Below are 23,138 nucleotides of genomic sequence, written 5' to 3' on the forward strand. Positions count from 1 at the left end.
AGGTGTCGTCAAAGGTTCGAACAGATCCGCGTGATCTTATCCTTGTGCACCTGCCAACTTCGAGGAACGTTTATTCCAACACCACAGCTCCTATCCACTACCTTATTATTTTGCCTAATACATTGCAAAGCTAAGCGTTTACAAAACTCAAAACTAATTTCTGCTAAAACTCTTTGCCCAAGATCTTCAATTAGGCTTAAAGCCCTAGAAAACTGCTGCTGTTCTCTAAAACTCTAATCTGTCCTTCTGTACTAACAGCTAATCGCTGATATACTGACCTACCTATAAAATCAGACAACCAATCTGCTTCAGTAAAAGATAATCCGGTCAGCACACAAGTGACATTTATACACACTTTCCCGATCATGCGCACGTGTGACTCTCCAAGTTCCCCTGTCACACCATGCACAATGTATAAAAACCCAAGGTCGACAGTTTAGACCATGTTTCGTACAAGCTGTGTCATGTTCTTCAAGTTGTTTTATGGTGAGCGGCTGTGTTCGAATAGCCACGTAAAATGACTACAGATTCGGTAAAAGACACAGAACTTCACTGTTCGCTGGATGTAGTGCCATTAACAACGGCGTCAGGACCAAGTTCAACCGATGTTGGTGTCTCTGGAGTGCCTCGGGATGCAGGGTTGGTGTCGTCATTCTTTGCGATCCATGGTTTCACCCACTTTGTGGGGACCCATTTAGGTGGATCACTACCTGTGGAAACACAAGCATAACCTCTTCCCTAAGTTAGCAACTGCATAGGTCCCTCCCATTGCCCAGATTGAGGGGAATACAATTGCACTTGAATTTTTTGAAAAGAATAATCATGCTTGTTTGTTTGCATATGTATTCGCGCAGGCGGTTCATCTTGCCCTCCGCGTATATTAAGCCAATTTAAAACAAATAATGTTTTTGCCAATATCTCATGAGGGGAACCCCCTGTCTCCCCCTGTTTTTTCAAAATAATAAGGTGATGTTTCAATATACGATGGGCGCGCTCAACGATTGCTTGCCCAGTAGAGTTGTGTGGTACTCCATGGAGAAGCTGAATTCCCCAATGTTGTAAAAAGGCAGTGGTGGAGGCTGCCCGATATGCAGGACCATTATCAGTTTTAATTTTCTTTGGACACCCCATAACCGCAATTGCTTGCGTCCAATGTTGACGAGCTGCTGCTGCCGAGGCAGAAGCATGAGCAGAGGCCCATATAAATGAGGAACAGGTATCCACTGACACATGTAAGTAGCGAAGACGCCCAAAAGGCGGAAATACAGTGATATCAGTTTGCCAAACTCCCCGTGGCTGTAAGCCACGAGGATTCGCACCACCGTCCTGTAGCGGTGTGAGAGTGTCACAGTCTGGACAAGCAGCCACTATCGCCCGTGCTTGGGTCTTAGGGATGTTAAATTGCTTACGTAATGCAGTTGCAGACTGGTGAAAAAAGGCATGAGATTTATAGGCTTCTTGAACAATGTTATCCGTGTCTGCTAAAGCGGCAACCAACTGATCAGCTCGAGCGTTGCCTTCTACAAGACCTCCAGGGAGCCTAGTATGGCTCTTTATATGCATGATAAAAACCCGATACGTGTGAGGATTAACAGTATTTCGTAAGTCAAACAAAAGCCTGAAAAAGGGTGGGATTGTTTACATGTCCTAACAAGGCCCTTTCGATTCGTTGTACTACACCTGCCACATATAAAGAATCAGTCACAATGTTTAAATCTTGAATGTTCCAGCGGTTAAGCACAGCAATCACCGCTTTAAGCTCCAAAATCTGTACAGATGTATCGCAAACAAAACGTTCTGATTGCCATATTCCATTCTCCTTCCAAACAAATCCTGCCGTTTTGGTCTTGCTGCTGGCATCTGTAAATACTCTTAAAGCCTGTAAAGGTTGTCGACTAATGACAGGAACAGCAGTCATTGTTAAAGCAGTTTTAAATAGTGGATGCTTTGGATAATGGTTGTCAATTTGATAGGATTTGTTCATCACAGCCAGCGAGAAGGACATAGATGATTCACACATAGCCTGAATTAGGTCTAGTGCATACGGCACAACTACTCGATCCGGTTCCTTTCCAGCAATAGATATTGCTCGCTGAACACCTTTTCGGATAATACTTGCTATCGCATCCACACGTGATGTTATTGTTCTATGTCCTCTGGCTGATAAAAATAACCATTCAATAATTCTGAGGGGATTAGACTGTTGTTCACATCATTGTCCTAAAAAAGCTGATACTTCTGACTCTGTATTATATACAAACAATTGTAATGCTTGCACAGGGTCAATACGAGCTGCAGAATTAACACTCAATTTCAGGGAAATATTATCCAGGGCGTGTTTAGCTGATGCTGTTAGAGACCTAGGTTCTTGAGGATTACAATTTCCTTGCAACAACTTAAATAAAGGCTGTAAATCTGTGTTAGTAATGCCACAAATACTGCGGATCCACTGAATATCTCCCACCAATTTCTGTAGATCATTTAATGTTTCCACTTTCTGTGTTATTGATAGCTTCTGTGGCCTAACAGTAGATTCAGTTAAAGTCATCCCTAGGTATTTCCATGGCTCAGTCCCTTGTACCTTTTCAGGGGCCACAACGAGTCCCATTATATTTAGAGCTTCTATCAGTTCTTGAATCAATTCTTCAGAAATGGGTGTTTTTTGGCAAAGCAACAAATCATCCATATAGTGATACAAAATACAGTCGATATGATGTTCTCGAAAGGGTCGTAGAGCTAAATCCACATACCATTGACATATTGTGGGAGAATTTTTCATGCCCTGTGGTAACACTACCCAATGATATCTCTCAGAAGGTTTTGCTCTAGTTGTAGAAGGGACAGAGAAGGCAAATTTTTCATAATCCTCTGGATGCAAAGGTATTGTAAAAAAACAATCTTTCAAATCAATAACCACAATGTCCCAGCCCTGAGGGAGCATGGATGGATTGGGTAATCCTGGCTGAAGTGCTCCCATGTCCTGCAGAACTGCATTAACTGCTCGCAGATCTTGTAACAGTCTCCATTTTCCAGACTTCTTTTTGATGGTAAACACAGGTGTATTCCACGGACTGGTAGAAGGGACAAGGTGTCCAGCATTCAATTGTTCTTGCACGAGATCCCTTAAATGAGCGAGCTTCTCAGTTGGTAGCGGCCATTGCTCCACCCATACAGGAGTATCAGTTAACCAGTTCAGTTTTAAAACAGGACGGGGGTCGCTCGCTACAATGGCCACCTCTAAAAAGGCGTTTGTAATACACATCCCCACTGAGACAAGACATCTCGCCCTAATAACCAGAGTGTCGTATGCAGTACATATGGTTTCACTTGTGCTCTGAGACCTTCTTTGTCATCTATAATGGTGACAAAATGTGCACTTTGCTGTGTAGGGGATGCTCCTCCAATTCCTACAACCATGTTGGATGCCATAATCAAAGGCCAAGAAGGTGGCCATGCAGCATATGGTATAATGGTGACATCGGCTCCAGTGTCAAGCATGACTTGTTCAGAGCAGATCTTAACTCCATCATTCCCAAGTATTGTGACTGTTCTCATAGGCTTATTGTTGGTGATCAATTGTGAAAAGGCAACAGTCACTGGTCCAGTAGACTCAAATCCTTGATCGCCTCTTTCGCGATCTTGACTCTTAATAACATGTGCTCGAAACGGAATTAATTGAGCAATACGGTCACCTTTATGCAATGTGGCTGGAGGGTTTAGAATTCTCACCATTATCCCAATTTGTCCAGTATAATCAGAATCAATGAATCCAGGAATAATCATAATTCCTTGCTTCGATGCCGAGGATCGTCCTATCAATAATGCACTAAGTCCATGTCCTAACGGTCCTGTAACTGCGGAAGGAACTACATGCACTGAATCATCTACTATTGTGACATCGACTCCCACGGCCAAATCGAGGCCTGCACTTCCTCGGGTGGCTGCTGAGAGCTCGTCAAGGCAGCCGCCACTTGGGGGAATTTGAGTGTCTTGGCGCCCCCCGGAAAGGCGCTCTGCGAGGAGTTTCCCAACAAGGGGCTCCCGTCTTTCTTGAATTTTGATGGACACTCGCTGGCCTTATGCCCAAATTTATCACATGGGTTACAGGTACCGGCAAATGGCTCTGTTATGGTAGCTTTCTTTGCCTGAGGACATTGTCGCTTAAAATGATCAGGTTTACCACATAAAAAACATCCTTCCTTTTTCCTAGCATTTTTAAGTCTAGGATCTCCTTTTCCCTGACTTGTAACAGGTCTTAAAGCTGCAGCAAGGGCTCTTGCGTGGATAGTAGCCTTTTCTTGCTCTTCCAATAATGATGGCAATCGTGAACATGCCTCAACCATCTGTGTCAGGCTAGCACCTCGTGGGAGACTGGCAATCACTTGTTGGCATCTTTGATTTGCATTTTGATATGCCAAATCTTTCCCCACTGCTGTTTTAGCATCAGGTGTAAGATTAGGTGCAGTATCCAGTGCCTCTTTCAATCGATCAATAAATTGCATATATGGCTCCTCTGGCTTTTGCTTCACTTGATGATAAGGCAGTCTCGGTTTTCCAATTTGAGGCAGCTCTTGAAGTGCCTCTAAGGCCAGTGCCTGAGAGTGTTGTGTTATACGAGGGTGCAAGGCTGCCTGTGCTGCTCCATTACAATACTGTCCTGTCCCCATAAGTTGATCAAGTGTAGCAAATCTTAAAGGATCATGTCCATTCAACTGATGGACGTTGTTTACCATTGAAATCTCACATTTTTTCCTGCCATCTATCTTTAAACATCATAAAAGCAGTAGGGGGAAGAATAATCTCCAAAAGTGCTCTGATATCAGTTGGCACTAAATCTTGATTGCGAAAAAAGGATTGTATCACGGTCATAACTTGTTTGTTATCATACCCAAAGTCCATGACTGTTCTTTGTAACTGATTCACAGTCTTCCAGTCAAATGGATGCCACACCCGCTGGTTCCCTTGCACGACAACTGGCATTGCCATGACACTAGGTGGCAGCATCTGCCCTTCTATAACTGCATGTTCAATCACCCCCTTCCATCTCTGCCCGACAGTATAATTCGGGTCCTGCGGGGGGGGGCGGATCAGGCGCGGGAGGACTGGATGCCGAAGAAGCGGCATTGTTTTCATGTCCTTTTCTTTCGTCTTTGCCCTGCAGCCATCCAGCAACCCGTTTTAATGGAGTCGTTGAACTTACTTCCCCTTCTCCGTTCTCTAACTGTTTATATTTTGCGTATGCTCGCCGTTCCTTTGATGTAAGCCCATTTCCAAATTTACTTCTCAGATAATTATCCGCCTCTTCTGGAGTCATCTCTCCGTCCTCTAACAGCTGCATTACCCAAGCTCTGGCTCTTTTTTCCTTCTCTCTCAATTCCTCCTCAGTAATCTGAGTCTCTTGTGGGGGTCTCTCAGAATTATTTTGCCCACCGGGCACACCCCTAGCTTCTGGCGCACAGACGCTCTCTTCGACTGCTTTCAAACCATCCCTTATGGCTTGATGAGCCTTTTTATACGCCTCACGAATAGCCTGTTTGGCTGACCCACGATCTAGCCGTTGTGTTTCATCCAAAAGGTCAGACATTGCTTTCTCTTGTTCTTTTAACAGACTAGCAAGCTGTTCAGAATGAGGTTTAGGATAGACTGCCTGAGACGACTCATCATCCACATCCATAGGGAGTGGCACTTTAACTGGGTCTATGGAATTCGACAAAGTATCAGGAGGAGGTGAACCAGGCAAAGGTGGGGCAGAGGGCATTGTTGGCGGCACCCAGGGTTCGATCTCAATCCTAGGACCTGCCCAAAATTCCCTTTCTGACACGGGACACACAACTTTAGAGGACGCAGGCACACCATCAAATAACAAGTTCTTTTCCTCCTTCTCTTTCTCCTCCTTGTCACTCTCCTTCCACTCAGCGGCAGCAATCGCGCGAGCAGCAGCAGCAGCAGCAGCGACACAAGCCCGACCTTTCATTGCTTCCACTATCACTCGCACACTTCGATAAGTAGGTGCTAATTTTCTCGCTTCCTTTTTCCCTGCTTGAATCAATTCCCACAAATCAGTCTCAATAGATTTCCAAACTTCTTCATCATACAGCTGATCAGTATTAGCGATTAATGTCTTACGTCTACACCAGAGAAGCAGCGTGGCTAAATCCCCTTCCTTGAGATCCACCTCTGTCTCCTCTGCGAGCTGCATCAAACTTCGAACTGCAGCCTTTTCTGTCGCTGATGCAGCGAGCCCCATGCTGTCGGTATCTAAGCCCCTACTTTCCCAGCTTAGCGCGGATCCGCTCCTGCCTCTCTCGGGCAGCCCGGCTTACCTCCGATAACGCCGGCCGACAGCCCCCGCCTTCCTCTGGCTTCTGTTCAGACGATTCTATCAGAATCAGCGACGATTCTATCACGTCAAGAGTAAATCACATTGGCTCCAAACGGACAGTTCACCTGATCACGTTGGTAGCAGATCTTGTCGGTAGCAGGTCACGTCGGCACGTCGGGGTCACCATTTGTCAGGGTCACCATTTGCCGGGGTCCTTACTTCTCCATGCGGGAACAGGAATGACACAACACCAATATGATGATCAGATCGTCCGTTCATTTCCCAATCCTGGTTACATTTATATTCTACTAAGTTCCGTACACGCACTCATCTATCTTCTAATAGGCTACAGGTCATCTACACGCGCTGTTCACGCGCCTCTACAAGCATTTGCATTGGTTAATTGCAATTAGCACGTAAAGCCCAAAACTTGCCAAAACTCCCTTATCTCATACCCTGTTTTGCTCAGACTTGTGTGCTTTTGCTGACCACAGGTGTTTCTCACTTATCTGCTGTCTTGTGTGTTTTTGCAGCCTTATTTTGCTGGCCTTGTCTTTGTCCTTGCATTCTTCTGTCTGCACTACCCTCCAGCGTGGCCCAGACTCCTACAATGAATGGCTTTGAGAAATGAATGGTAGTCTCAGGAGACTTTATTCACCCCTTGTTTGTCAGTTAAGACCCTACTCCATTTGTTATGCTATCTGCGGCAGAAATACAAAAGAGCAGAGTAAACCGGAATATTTCTAATGAAACATTTCCCAATTTGAAATAGTTAATCTGCCAAAAATCAACATTTATGGTGAGGATATGAGGACCTTTGTTTAGAGTACAGACCTGTTTTCCCATCTGCTTTCCCACAATTTGGAAATTTAATTTTTTTCTTCTACTTTAAAACAAATTTTTTTTGGAGACATTTGGGAATTCATTGGGATTTTATCCCTTTGGTTAATTCTACAACCAATGGTGTGTTTGATCATTTAAGACCCTACAATCTGAAAACCTCATTATTGCTAGTAGTGATTGGATGTTACATTCTGATATGGACTAATGCATTTGGTTCTCTTGAGCAAAATGCGTTTAGCGTTACCAGGCGTTTCTCAGGATCTTATACGTACCATGGGAAACAGAGACAAAAGGAAATGAAGGGACCAACTGATTCACTGAGTCTATCTGTCTGCCACTGCTGACACACATGTGACTAATGCACCCCTGTACATCCAACAGGTTTCCTTTTAAATCTGTTGGGCTGCTTGACCTTCTTGTTCTGGATGAATAATGTTTGGATAAATAGATACATACATAAATGGACTGACAGAGAGTTGAAAATACTCTATATTTTGATTTCCTTTGCTGATGTTCTGTTGAACATACCTGATGCATTCTATGTGTTCATTGACTTCTCTATTTGTTTCATACTTGTACTCATTTTTACTGATCACCATCCTGCCTTCTGTAATGTGAAGATATAACGAAAAATCTTCCACCAACAAAGGTGTCCTTTGATATTTCTTATAGCTTTTATATCTTTTTTTTTTTTCTGGATCTGCACCTGTTACTTTTTGATGAAGTTTCAAAGGCACAGCACACAGTCATAGCTCAGCATTTGGCAACCATTTTTTTTTTTTGTCCTTCCTTTCATTGGATTTTTTTCCTTAGCTATTTTATTGAGAATTATCATAATTGTGTAGAACAGTTATTAAGAATATTCATAATATTGTTATTATCTGACTAATACAACTGGTCAAGTTATTGTACTAACGAAATATGTAAATGTGAATGTTGGTCAGTTATTTTGTTACCCAAATAATTGACAAGTGTGACAATATTGACCAGAACAATTTATCTACTTAAGAAAGGTGGGGTGTTTAAAAGGGATCAGTGACTTTGCAGTGCATTTGTGTCAAAACAGCTTATCTGAAACAGAAGCTCCTTATACAATTTAAAAGCTTTTTTAGAGGGTGTTTTCGAGGAAGTGGTCTGTTTTGGTTTTTTTCTTATTCATCTTTGCTTTTCCTCTATTTTTTTTTTTTTAATGTTTTTCTTGTTTGAACATAAAGGACAAAAGGACCCTGGAGGGCAGACTTAAAAGTGGTGTTTTCTCACATTCAACCACAATGCTCTGTAGTGGAGGAAAAGACTTTTTATAATAATAAAAAACTCTTTTGGGTGTACGGCATTTGACCTCGTTTGTGTCTTAATCTCGCTCTTGGGATCATATTGAAACCTCCCCTGACATTGGATCGGGACATTAAATTGGTGTCATGGACAGGATCCCTAGAGATGAAAGTGCTGTATTCCCTCACTGTCTTAAGTGAGACCTCTCAGGAGCGTAAGGGGGGTGGGCTTGTGTTGTGTTGGGAATTTATGTGCTGCCTCCCTGAGACGATCACTTCCCTGCTTTATACATGAACAGGGTTCTCGGGAAACAGAAAGCATATAATTAAGGTGTGACCTCCTGAGAGTGAAAAGGGGAAAATTGGATACTAAGGTGTGACGTTCTCAGGACGATAGTCCCTTTGTGTTAGAAAAAAAAAAAAAAAAAAAGAGAGAATGGCCACCTGGAAGGCAGCCGATGCTTGTGATTATGTCCCCTCGCCGGTCGAACGGATAGATAAATTATATGACCTTTTGGAGGCACATCAGTCTCGTCCCTCACTCCAGGGGCAAGATTGGGCGAAAACCCACTGGTTTCAACCACAGAGTGTAGTGGATAGGATAAGGGTGTTGCAGAAGGAAGCTAAGGTTAGGAGGGGGAAAGGAAAAGCTATAATTTGTGCAGTATTGGGAGCAAGTCTGGCAGCAGCGGTGGAGGATAGAAAGCAGAGGCTTTGTCAGGCTGATACTGTAATTGACTCCCTGCAAATGGTAATAAAGACCCTGCAGGAACAGTTGAAAGAAAATAAACAGTTGCTGGAGGAGGAAAGGAACCAAAATGTGATATTAAAGGAGGAGCTGAGGAATCAACTTTTGAGGGAGGTGGATACACAGGCGGAGGTAGAAGTGAAGCTTTCAGAGAAGGGGATATGGCAAATCTATCCCCAAAGAGATTTGCGAAAGGCAAAGGAAACTGTAGAAAGCCCCCCCCCATATGTATCCACTGGTTAAAATGGAGTATTTGTATGAGGATGATAACGACCATCCTCAGGTTGTCACCAAAGAAGTCCCAGTTACAGCAACTGAATTAGCAAAGTTGAGAAAAGATTTTGCAAGGACTGCAAAGGAATCGGAGACTAAGTATGTGTGGAGAGTGTCTTTGTCGGGGGGGATGGAATTTTGTTGTCAGAGGAAGAAGCGGAAGGATATTGGGGTCCGGGTGTGTTTCTAACTACTGTAATCACTGGGCCCCATGGTCATTAACTCAGAGGGCCACGTATTGGGCCAGAGGGCTGAACCCATTGGAGAGGGGACATCCCCTTGCCATAGAAGGTACGGTGGATCAGTTAGTGGAAAGTGTGCAGAAGGCGACCTGCCTCCAGATGATGTATGATTGGGAGCTCAAGCCTAACCAGGGCTCCCCAATGATGACGCTTGTGGACCCGGAGAGGATTACTCCCCTGATACGGGGACTTCCTGACTCCCTAAAACCCACTGGAATTCAATTACAAGGGAAGATTCAAAACACCCCCAAAGGAGAAAGAGTTACAGCCGCTCTGGAGGGAATAATGACTGCTGACCATAGGCGGTCGGGAAGGAAAGTATGGACGTGGGGAGAGGTAGCCCAGGAATTGATTAATTTTGGGAGAAAATACGGCCTCATTGGTGGATCGTCCCAAAGAACCAAAACTAGGGTCGTACGGGCTGCAGAGCAAGTTAATGGGCAGCAACCATCAATTAGGAAGGGCCAAGACTTGGGGCTGCTCCGAGGCAATAATCCCAGAAGGGAGAGGCCCTTAACTCGACAGGGACTATGGCAGCTAGGGCTTCAGAAAGGCATTCCCCAGGATTTGATGGACAGACTCCCGACCCAAAAATTAGAAAAACTTGTGCAGAAATGGTCAGGGCGAAAGGTCACTTTCGGACCAACCCCTAATGCTCCACCCTTGATAGACCTTGAGGAGGAGCTGACCGGGGAAAAGAAGGTGGTGGAAAACTAGACCCTCCGTCCCCCAAAGGTGTGGGGGGGGAACAGAGTATGGATGTTTGTAAGACAACTCACCTTTAATATAAAAGGGGATTTATTGATTACAATTGCTGTAGAACCAAGGAAGAGGCCAGTAACCTTTTTAATTGATACTGGGGCACATATCACCGCGCTAATGCAGACCGAAGCAAAACAATGCGGAATCTCGATCCCATCTAGGAACCTAATTGTCTTAAATGCCCTGGGAAAAACACAGTTGATGCCTATTACTTTGGTGACACTATGGTTACCAGGAGAGGAAAACCCTGTCAACACCATGGTGGCCATAGGATCTTTTCAGATGAATCTTTTAGGTATAGATGTGTCGAAGGGTAGGCAGTGGCATGATACCCAGGGAAACTCATGATCTTTTGGCATTCCCCAGATCAGGCAATTGGCCGAAACATCCCGGGCGGAGGTGCACTTATTGCAAGCGGCACCTACCCTTCCCCCCTCCAAGATTACCAATGTGAAACCCTACCCATTGATGTTAGGGGCCAGAGAAGGGATAGCCCCAGTGACTGAGGATCTCAAATAACAGGGAATTCTAGTGTTTACCCATTCCCCGTATAATTCGCCAGTGTGGCCAGTACGCAAACCTAATGGAAAATGGCGATTGCCTGTTGACTATCGGTGTCTGAATACAAACATTGGCCCCCTGACTGTGGCTGTACCTAACATAGCTGAATTAATCGCAACCATTCAAGAACAGGCCCACCCCATCTTAGCAACTATTGATGTGAAAGACATGTTTTTTACGGTTCCACTCCAAGAGGGTGATCAAAATCAATTTGTTTTCACTTGGGAAGGGCAACAGTATACCTTTACCCGCTTTCCCCAGGGATATAAACACTTGCCTACCCTGGCCCACCATGCCCTAGCGCAGGAATTGGCAATAATTCCGTCAGAAGGGGACATCAAGGTCTATCAGTATATCGATGACATATTAATAGGGGGACATGACATGGCCTCAGTGCAGACTATGTAGGATAAAATCATCAACCATCTGGAAGAAATAGGCCTTCAAATACCCAAGGAGAAAATTCAAGCTCCTGCCAGTGAGGTTAAGTTTTTAGGCATCTGGTGGAAAGGAGGGTCAGTCTGTATTCCTCTGGAAACCCTCTCAGCATTAGATCAGGTAAAGATCCCAGAAAATAAGAAAGACCTGAAACACGCCTTAGCATTATTGGTCTTTTGGAGAAAGCATATCCCGGTCTTTGCAATAATTGCACAACCCTTATATATAACCTGTTGCAGAAAGGGGTGGCTTGAGAGTGGACTCCAGCCCATGACAAGGCCTTGCAACTTTTGGTGTTGTAAGCTAGCACCCATCAAGCTTTGGGCCCCATCCACCCCACTGACCCTGTCCAGATTGAATGGGGGTTTGCATGCTCAGGATTGTCAGTTCACTTTTGGCAAAAGGGACCAGAAGGTCCTATCCGCCTGATTGGGTTTTATTCTAGGACTTTTAAGGATTCTGAAAACCGATATTCCAGTTGGGAAAAGGGTCTGTTTGTAGTGAGTTTGGCTCTTAGAGAAGCGGAGCGGACCATACACCAACAACCTATAGTCTTAAGGGGACCCTTTAAGGTAATTAAGTCTCTGTTGGCAGGAACTCCTCCTCCTGATGGGGTGGCCCAAAGGGATACCATAAGGTAATGGTACACCAGAATCGAACATTATTGTAATGTTTTCACAGTCACTGAAGGTACCCCTAAGGTTTTAAACATACAGGAACAAGTGGCAAACCTTCTGGACAGGGATACTCCTCCTCCTTCAGTTGTCAGAACTGCCCCGCCCTTTTCAGAAGAATTGCAGAACGTGTGGTTCACAGACGCCTCCGCTAAGCAAGAGGGTAAACAGTGGAAGTATCGGGCTGTAGCTATTAATGTGGTGTGGTGGTTTGACCTTGGCTAAATGCCAGGTACCCACCAAGTCGCTCTATCACTTCCCCCCCCTTCCCCTTTTTTTCTCAACAGGGCAAAGAGGGGAAAGAAAATAAGATAGGAAAAAAACCCAACACTTGTGGGTAAAACAACAGCAGTTTTAATATAAGCAAAGCGAAGCAAAGGTCCGCGCGCGGAAGCAAAAAAAAGAAAACAGATTTATTCTCTACTTCCCATGAACAGGCGATGTCGGGTCTTCTCAGGAAGCAGGGCTCCAATACGCGTAGTGGTTGCCTCGGAGGACCAAGGGTGACCCCACCCCCTTCCTCCTTTCTCCCAGCTTTATACTGAGCAGACGTCATATGGTCTGGAATATCCCTTTGGTCAGTTCAGGTCAGCTGTCCTGGTTGTGTCCCCTCCCAAGATCTTGCCCACCCCGTCCCACTGTGGGGGGGAGGAATGTCGGAAAGAGCCTTGGTGCTGTGTAAGCACTACTCAGCAGTAGCCACAACACCAGTGTGCTATCAACACCCTGCCAGATCCCAACATAAAACACAGCACCATGAGGGCTGCTACAGGGGAAAACCAATTCCGGCTCAGTACATGTGGATACTGAAAAGGAAATAATTACTGAAGGCGAGGGTAGTGCTCAAGTGGGGAATTTGGTAGCAGTATGGAGTGTGTTTAATAGTGAAGAAAGGATGAGAACTTGTGGCAGGTGCATCCGCCCAGTGAAAATAGAGCTTCCTGGCTGTTGAAACGTGGCAGCTTTTGGCTGTCTTTGTTTTCAGGGTCTCGCGGTAGTTGAGACCTTTGACCAATGGGAGCCGCTATTGACTACAGGTCAGATTCGGTCTGGGTATAAATGGAGTCCCCTGGGGGAGCCATTTTGAGCTCGTCCCCTGGAGCTGCACGCTGCGGTCAGGACTCTCCCCTTGGGTTCAGGACGCCGCCCAGGGAAACTCCTCGAGGTGCCTTGGGTCGGGACGCTGCCCTGAGCAGGTCCTCGAGGTTGAGAGCCCTCACTTTCCAGGTGAGTGATAGCGCATTTTGGGTTGTCGTTAAACCCTAGGGAGTGAAGCTTTGTTTACGTTTGGGGTTGCCGTTAAACCCCTGGGGTGTGAGGTTTTGTTTTACGTTTCGGGTTCCCGTTAAACCCCAGGAAGTTTGCGTTTGGGGTTGCCGTTAAACCCCTGGGGAGTGGGGTTTTGTAAAGTCTTTTGGGTTATTGTTAAACCCCAGAAAGTTATTCTGTCCTCCTCTTGCGGACATCCGGATCTGTAATCTACGGAGGGCTGATTGGTGGTTTTAGAAAAAAATAAATTTATTTATTTTTTTAAATTGGTGGTGGGTTGCTTATTTGGAAGCCTCCGTAGCAATTGGCGTAGTCGGCAGGATGTCGATAGAGGAGTTGTTACAGAAATATAGTCGTGCCCCCTCCCCTCTTCAGATACAATGGGCAAAAGAGAGATGGTTTGACCCGGTAGAAGTTGTGAGAAAGTTAGAACAGAGCCGGGGAAGTTGGTGGATAAGCGGAAATGAAGGAAAAATGTGCGCCGTATTAGGTGCCTGCTTGATTCAGGCCCAGGATTATTTTGCAGCAGTGGAGAGAGATGTTTTGGAGGAGCAGTTGGAAATTGATCGTTTAAAGTCGGAGTTATTATGAGAAAGAGAGAGAAGGTTGTTATTAGAAAAAAAAATTGAGATCATGCTGGCACGAGCAAAAAGACCCCCTAGTGTTGCTCAGATTCGAAAGTTAATTACCAGTGCAGATCTTGAGGAGTGGGATGGAGACATCTGGGGAGAGTCTGATGAAAGTGGTTCGGAAGAAATAAAGGAGTTGGAGGAAAGACATGTGCGACCTCTCATTAAAACAGAAAGACATACAGGTCCACAAGGTGGGAACCCCCGAACCACCGTTCGCACAACCCCCTGGACAGGACTGGAGCTTGGTGAGCTTCAGGTTAAATATTCACGTAAGCCAGGTGAAACTGAAACTGAGTATTTGTGGAGAGTTTCTCTGACGGGGGGGGATCGAATCCTGTTGAGTGACGACGAGGCGGGAGGTTTCTGGGGTCCCAGAGTGTTTTTAAGTGATGGACCAGCGGGTAACCAGTCGATAACATCTCGAGTGGCTTACTGGGCTGGGGGTGTGGACCCGAAGGAGAGAGGGGAGCCTGTTACTATTAAAGTAAAGGGACTGTCGGAGCTGGCGGAGGGAGTACAAAAAGCAGCTTGTATTCAGGCGATGTATGAGAGGGGGCGGTGTGGAATTCCGCTTGCGGCGCCGGTGGATCCCAGCCACCTTAAACCTCTCATTAGAGGGCTCCCGGATGCCTTAAAGATACACGTCCAGTCCCTTAGAGAGAGGGTGCAAAGAGCTATTGAATGTAATCAGCGAAATTCCTCCAATGCCCATGTACATGTGTTAACATGGGCGGAAGTATTACATGATTTGGTTGCTTATGGACGAGAGATGGGCTGGACTGATTTGAGTGGGGGTGGGGGTGAAAATCAGAGGGTTCGACAAGTTAGAACGGTTTCCCCCGCTGAACAGCCTGCTCGCAGAGAGTTTGAATCGCCCCAAGATAAGCCAGGTCGATTTTATGAGTTAGGAAGGAATGATCTTTGGCGGAAGGCATTGGCATTGGGGATACCCCGGCTGTGTTGCATGGGCAATCAATGATAATATCTTAAAGTTGGTGGAATTGCTGGAGGGGAAAACTCGAGAACAAAGGGAAACACAGGTAACTGTACTCCCTCAGGAAGGGAAAATTAACCCTTTTGTGGCATCGAGGGGGGAGCTGAGAGAGTCAAAAAACTAGTAGCTGCGGTTTGGGGATCGGGCCGCCCACTCTGCATGGTGAATTCCTGCCAATGGTCCACTGACAAGGAACCTTATATACGTATCCCTGTGGGTCCTAAACGGATAAGTTTGGAGTTTTTAATTGACACAGGGGCTCAAGTTAGTGTTTTAAATAGACAACAAGCTACTGAGTTAGGACTTAAACCATCGAGGAAATTTATAAATATAGTAGGTGTGATGGGGGCAATAGAAAAATGTCCCCTAGTGAGAACACAATTTTGGTTACCAGGGGAAAAAAGGATGACAGCGTTGGAAGTGGCTTTAAGTCCTTATAAAGGAAATATACTGGGGTTTGATGTTTTGGCAGGTAAACAGTGGTGTTTGCCAGATGGCAGAGTGTGGAGTTTTGGAGGTAGGGGTATAGGAACTGTTCATGTAAAAACTTTGCAGGTTGCCCCTTTATTACCACAATCTAAAGTGACTTGTGTTTCACAATATCCATTGCCAACTGCTGCTAAACAAGGTATTTTAGAAGTGATTAATGATCTTGAAAAAAGAGGAATTATAAGTCGAACACGTTCTCCTTATAACTCTCCAGTTTGGCCAGTCCGTAAGCCAGATGGGCACTGGCGGTTAACAATTGATTATAGGAGATTGAACAGCAATACTCCACCTTTAACAGCTGCTGTCCCAAATATATCATCAGTAGTAGCAGCAATACAGGCAGCTGCTCACTTATGGATGGCTGCTTTAGATGTTAAAGATATGTTTTTTATGATTCCTCTGAGAGATGAAGATAAGCCTCAGTTTGCTTTTACCTGGGAGGGGATTCAATGTACTTTCAATCGCCTCCCACAAGGGTATAAACATTCTCCCACTATTGCTCATAATGCTTTGGCCAAGCTTCTCGACATGGTGGAGGTGCCGTCGGGTGTTCATATATATCAGTATATAGATGATATATTGGTGGGTGGAAATACTAAAGAACAGGTAGGACAAGTGGCTGAGATCATTTGGGACCTGTTAACTAAAAATGGGTTAGATATTCCACCCTCTAGGTGCCAAGGTCCCTGACAAGAAATTAAATTTTTAGGAGCTTGGTGGGTGGCTGGAGCAATTGCAGTACCTGATGATACTTTATTAGTTATTGAGAAGGGACAGATACCAGGTAATAAGGTAGAACTGCAGCAATTGCTGGGTACGTTGGGTTATTGGAGGAAGCATATACGAGGGTTTTCGGTAATTGCCCGCCCTTTATATGATTTGCTTCGGAAAAATAGAGAATGGGATTGGACGTTACAGCATGCAGAGGCCCTGAATGTTTTAAAGGATGAACTTAAAACTTATCAGAAGTTGGGGCCCTTACATCCACAGGACCCGTTGAGAGTGGAGTGGGGATTTGCAGAACATGCCTCTTATTGTGGTGTGTTCCAGAAGGGACCACAAGGACCAGTTAGACCTTTGTTATTTTCTTCCACTTCATTTAAGGAGGCTGGACAGCGGTATACAGAGTGGGAAAAGGGACTTCTCTCACTTGTCAGGGCAGTTAAGGAGGCAGAGAGGCTACGTACTATGCAGGACATCGTAGTACAAGGCCCTTTTCTTCTTTTAAATTCAGTTCTTAAGGGGTCATCTCCCCCTGAAGGGATAGCTCAGAAGGCTACGGTACGTAAGTGGTATGCTTATTTGGAGGGAGTTAGTCAGTTATTGCAGTTAAGAGAGGGCCCAGTTAAAATCTCTAAGCTTCAGCAACCCATAAATTTAGACTTGGCTTTGTTAAGTCAACCCTATAAACCTTCCCCAATTAAGGAGGCACCTGAATTGACTATAGATTCAGATACACAGGGAGTTTGGTTCACTGACGCATCTGCCTGTCGGGTGGAATCGAAGTGGCAATATAAAGCAGTGGCTTTAGAAATTGGTACTGGTAAGACAGTCATAGAGGAGGGAGAAGGTGGTGCGCAGGTGGGGGAGTTGCGTGCTCTTTTACTAGCAGTAGAAAATGGTGCCACTGTGGTTTATACTGATTCCTATGCAACGTATAAGGGTGCTACAGAGTGGATATGTCAGTGGGAATCTAATCAGTGTCAGTGTGAGAGACGAGAAACCAGGCCTGTGAGAAACTAAGAAAAACAGCCTGAGAAAGCAAAAGTTGAGGCTGATCAGAGAAATGCCTCAAACACTCGCAAGACAAAACTATGAGTCACAGGGTGCATTCTGTGGAGGTCGAAGCTGATAAGGCTGCCCGAATAACACAAGATGGGACTGGAGGAGGGAGCCCTGTGAAGACAGGACGGCTCTGCTCTGGTGCACCTGGCCAAAACTTCAAGGGCCATCTGTCCGGTGAATGACCTTTGCTTCATTATCCACGAAATGCATATTAAAGTTAACACCCCTCAATATGCTAACGAGGGCTAACATGATCATGCTAATTACATCATCCCATGAAACACCTCACCCCTCCCGTACATGAGATACGTAGGTATGGGGGTCGACCTAGGGGATGGACCCAAGGAAAGTGGGTATAAATCAAGAAGGGAAGGGGGGGAGGGCACGGCCCGAGGAGAGAGAGTGCAGTGAAGTGAAGAAGACGGATGCCAGCGAAAAAGACGGATGTCTCCCGTGCCTCCCGGAACCCTCGTCGGCAGGAGCAGCGCAGAAACCCAGACCGGTGATCTGTATTTCCCCATTCCCTCTATCTCCCTCTTTTCCCTTTCCTATTAAGCAATGCAAGGCATATTATATTGCTTGCCACAACTTGCTATATACTTAGCCAACTATCGTGTGTTCAATTAGTACATTGTGAGTAGTTAATAAATGTTTAGACTTGGAGACTTGTTGTCCGCTCCATTGGGGATTTGCGAATCTGAGTCACTTGTCCCCCTCGTCTGAGCGGGACGTGACATTAAAATTGGCGTAGTCGGCAGGATCCCCTTCGGTGTCGGAAAGTCTTATGAGATACTGGTTCTCTATCCGGCCAACTCAGACAGGGAGAACTGGGAATTGGCCCCTCAGCTCTATGCTGGGAAAGGGTCGGAGGGATACCGATTCTCTATCCGATAAGGACAGGGAGAATCGGGAAGTGACCTCTCAGCTCTAAGCCAGGAGAGGTTCGAGCAGTGGCAAGCCATGACTGGCCAGGAAATGTCGGTGCTTGACTGCTCCCCTATTTTTGAGAAACTGAAGGAGTATAAGGCTTGTCCTCCTCCTTTAGTAGAGGTTTGGGCCCACGATAATTGGCATAATCCAGAAGCAGTGGCAAGCTATATCAGTGCACTTGCGGGGGTGCAAGGGTCGCGACCAGGCAAAGGAAAAGCTGTAGTGTGCGCTGTATTAGGGGCAGCACTGACTGCAGCCCAAAAAGATAAACATGTTAAGAAACAATTAGAAGGGGAAATGATCAAATCCTTACAAGATCTGGTAAAAGCTCTCCAGGATCAATTGGTTGAGGAATGTAAAGTTACTGAACAAAAAGCTAAACTCTGGCAAGAGCAAACTGAAGTTCTGAAAAGCCAATTAGCTGATGAGCGTAACACCTCTCAGCGATTTCACATGGCTCTGTTAGATGCCTTGGACCGAGAAAAAATCTCACGGTCCGAAAAAGAGGGGAATGAACAAGAAACCTGCAACCGGACAGATCTCGGCTCTGTTCCGGATAGTGAACAGGGAGTTAAGAGTCTGGAAAAAGCAGCAGCCAGACCCTTGTATCCAACAAAGGAGTTAGAGATAAGGCGAGAAATTTCTTACCCCGAAAATGAGGGGGCAAATTTAAGACCATTAATTAAAACGGAGACCACCGAGGGTCAGGGTGGAAGAGCTCCGCAGGTCACCATTCGAACTACACCATATCCAGCGACTGAGCTTGCAAAAATTCAGGAGAAATATACCAGACGAGCTCAGGAAACTGAGACTGAATACGTGTGGAGGGTATCTTTGACTGGTGGCGACCGAATTTTGTTATCAGAAGATGAGGCCCAGGGATACTGGGGGCCAGGGGTTTTCTTAGTTACTGATGACCAGAGAGAGCCGTGGTCGTTAACTCAACGAGCTGCTTATTGGGCTGGGGGTCTGGACCCCTTGGAAAGGGGGGATCCAGTATGTATTGAGACCCTAACCGTAAATCATTTGACTGAAAGTCTGCAGAAGGCTGCTTGTCTCCAATTAATGCATGACAGGCGTTTGGTTCCGCAGCAGCCTTCCCCGATGCTATTAATTGCTAACCCTGATCAAATGACTCCCCTGATTCGGGGTTTGCCGGACTCTTTGAAATCACATGCAGTACAATTACAAGATCGTTTGCGGAATGCATTAGCCCTGCGAGGGGGGAGACGGGCGGGGGGAGAAGCCATGACCTGGGGAGAGATAGCTCAGGACTTAATAAATTATGGCCGGAGAAAGGGCCTTACCAGGGGAACGGGTAAACCTAAGCCCTCGGTACGCAGAGTGGAACAGCAGGAAAATCCACCTCCTTCCCCTCCGCAAGTTTTAAGAGCAAAGAGAAACCTCTTGTGGACTGAGGGAATTGGACAGGGGATTCCCCGAGAGTTAATGGATGGTATGCCTACTACAGTTTTAGAAAAGCTCATTCGAGCCTGGAAAGACAAAAGAAAGCTGCCCCCCCCAACCGAGCGGACCTTTCGGGCAAAGGGAGGGACAGAGCTGGAAACTAAGAGATGGTGGTAATTGCTTCTCAAACACCAACTGCCCCTGAAGAGGACTTGATTGATTTAGGGTCGGGAAACTGGACGTGCCATCCCCAGTAAGTGAGCCGGGGGATGGCGGGTGGGTCCACTTAAGGAGGCTCACAGAGAATACTAAAGGAGACTTGTTGATTACCTTTCCGCTCGGCCCCTTTAAAACTCCAGTTACATTTCTAGTAGATACGGGTGCTCAGATTTCAGCACTCCAAGCTGATGTTGCCAAGCGGAATGGCATAATTGCTGACAAAAAGCAGATCTGGGTTACAGATGTTTTTGGGGACTCTAAGCCACAGCCGACTGCTCGGGTGAAATGCTGGTTACCTGGGAATGAAACTGCAACAGAGGCTATGATGATCCTGGGAAATTTCCCCACAAATATCCTGGGACTTGACCTATTGAAGGGACAAGCTTGGGTGGATTCAAAAGGAAGGGAATGGAAATTTGGGTCCCCAACTGCCTCTATAAGACTTCTACAGCAAGCGCCTACGCTTCCTCCTTCTAAAACTGTTAATGTGAAACCTTACGCCTTACCGTTAGGTGCAAGGGAGGGGATCACTCCGGTAATAGCAGAGCTGCGGAAACAAGGGATAATCGTTCCAACTCACTCACCCTATAATTCCCCAGTGTGGCCAGTCCGTAAACCTAACGGAAAGTGGCGTCTGACAATTGACTATCGGCGATTAAATGCCAATACAGGTCCTCTAACAGCTGCAGTGCCTAACATAGCTGAACTGATTGCAACCATACAGGAACAAGCCCACCAGATCTTAGCAACTACTGATGTAAAAGATATGTTCTTTATGGTCCCCATACAGGAGGCAGACAGAGATGGCTTTGCCTTTACATGGGAAGGCGTGCAATTAACTTTTACACGTCTCCCCCAGGGATACTGCCATTCGCCGACCATCGCTCATTATGCACTAGCACAGGAGCTTGCTCAAATCCCTCCAAGGGAAGGGGTCAGGATATATCAATATATTGACGATGTTCTGATTGGTGGCTCTGATGCTGCTGCAGTGGGACAGACCCAGACAGAGATAATCACCCACCTAGAAAATTTAGGGCTCCAAATTCCAGCTGAAAAGGTACAACTCCCATCCTCTGAGGTAAAGTTTCTGGGTATTTGGTGGCGGGGAGGAACAGTGTGTATTCCCCTGGAAACTTTAACTACCCTGGAAGAAGTAAAGAGCCCTGAAAATAAGAAGGAGCTGCAACATGCCTTAGGCTTGCTGGTATTTTGGAGGAAACATATTCCCGATTTTTCCATCATAGCTCGTCCTTTATATGATTTGACACGCAAAAGGGCTACTTGGGACTGGACTCCTGTCCATGAAGAAGCCTTAAAGCTGTTAATCTTTGAGGCTGGAGTATATCAGGCTTTAGGGCCGATACATCCAACAGATCCATTCCAAATTGAGTGGGGTTTTGCAATTCATGGACTATCGATACATATGTGGCAACGTGGGCCGGAGGGTACCACCCGCCCTATAGGGTTTCATTCGCGCAGTTTCAAAGATGCAGAAAAGCGTTACTCGATCTGGGAGAAGGGTCTTTTTGTGGTTACCCTAGCTTTGCAGGAAGCTGAAAAAATCATACAGCAGCAACCAATCATTCTACGAGGACCCTTTAAGGTCCTGAAACCAGTACTGGCCGGAACCCCCCCTCCTGTGGGGGTTGCGCAGCGAGACACAGTGAGGAAGTGGTATGCACAAGTAGATCATTACTGCCACACGCATCAGATAGAGGAGGGGGCACCCAAAGTGCTCAAAATACAAGATCCACCCTCCAATCACCCTGAACCCCCTCCCTCATACATAAAACCTGCTCCCCCATTTGAAACCCACCTAAAGAATGTATGGTTCACCGATGCATCTTCTAGAAGAGAGGGAAAGGTATGGAAATACCGAGCAGTAGCACTGCATGTTGACTCGGGGGACCGAATCATAACAGAGGGTGAGGGAAGTGCTCAGGTGGGAGAGTTAACAGCAGTATGGAGCGTGATTGTTAAAGAAGCTGAGACTACAGAACCAGGATTTATTTACACAGACTCCCATGCCGTATTCAAGGGGTGTACCGAATGGCTTACATTTTGGGAAGAAAACCACTGGGAAGTAAATCAGGTACCGGTGTGGCAGCGTGAGAAGTGGGAGGAAATCTTAAACATTGCAAAACAGAAGTCCTTTTTAGTAGGATGGGTTGCTGCACACCAGTCAGGAAATCACCCTGCCCACCTGCTAAACAACCAGGTGGATTCAATGACTCGTTTGATGAGAACTGCTACAGAAGGTGAGGAGGAGAAATGGGAACACTTACTGGAATGGCTGCATGTAAAGCGGGGTCACTCAGGAAGCAAAGATTTGTTTAAAGAAGCGATAAGCAGGGGATGGTCCGTAACCAGGGAATTGTGCAATACCATTATTTCAGCGTGTAGTCTATGTCGTACTCGGCTGGGAGAGCACAACCCTCTTAAGGACCAACCCCTACACCTAAGGGACAACAAGGGACTATGGGACACCTGGCAGGTGGATTATATTGGCCCTTTCGGGCTCTCTGAGGGAAAACGTTATGTATTGGTGGGGGTGGAAATAGTATCAGGCCTAACCCAAGCAGAAGCTGTATCTCGAGCAACTGCAGAAAATACGGTGAAGGGGTTAAAACGTTGGTTTAGCTACTTGCCTAAGCCCAAATCGATCCAATCAAACAACGGTAGTCACTTTACTGCCGGGGTGGTTCAGGAGTGGGCTCAAGATGAAGGAATTCAGTGGATTTTCCATACTCCATACTATCCCCAAGCAAATGGAATTGTGGAACGCACCAATGGACTGTTAAAGCAGGCCCTAAAACCCCTCGAACCAGGATGGCCACAACGGGTGCCAGACGCAGTAATGAAGATAAACAGCCGGTGGGGAATTAATGGGTGCCCACGACTTACTGCGTTCTGTCCTAAGCCTCTGTCCATACTCGCCAGGAAAAAAGAGACTAAAGACCCTGCAAACCCGCTCCATTATCCTGGACAACCTGTTCTAGTAGACTTGCCCACCGTGGGGCAAGTACCCCTAACCCTAAAAACTCCCATCAATATTTGTTCATGGGTGGCTACTGATGCCCATGGGAAAGAATACCGCATCAATACCAGGTGGATTGTCCCTTCTTTCTAACCATCATGGTTTTGTCATGTATATATGTGTTTTACAGGGCATTGATCCTGGACAACAGGAGACCTATGTTACTTTTAGCACTTTCAATGGTTGTAGGCATTATTGGCTAGTTATTATTTGTAATCTGCTTACATTGTTATATACTT

This window comes from Strix aluco, chromosome W (assembly GCF_031877795.1).
Source record: "Strix aluco isolate bStrAlu1 chromosome W, bStrAlu1.hap1, whole genome shotgun sequence".
NCBI lineage: Eukaryota > Metazoa > Chordata > Aves > Strigiformes > Strigidae > Strix > Strix aluco.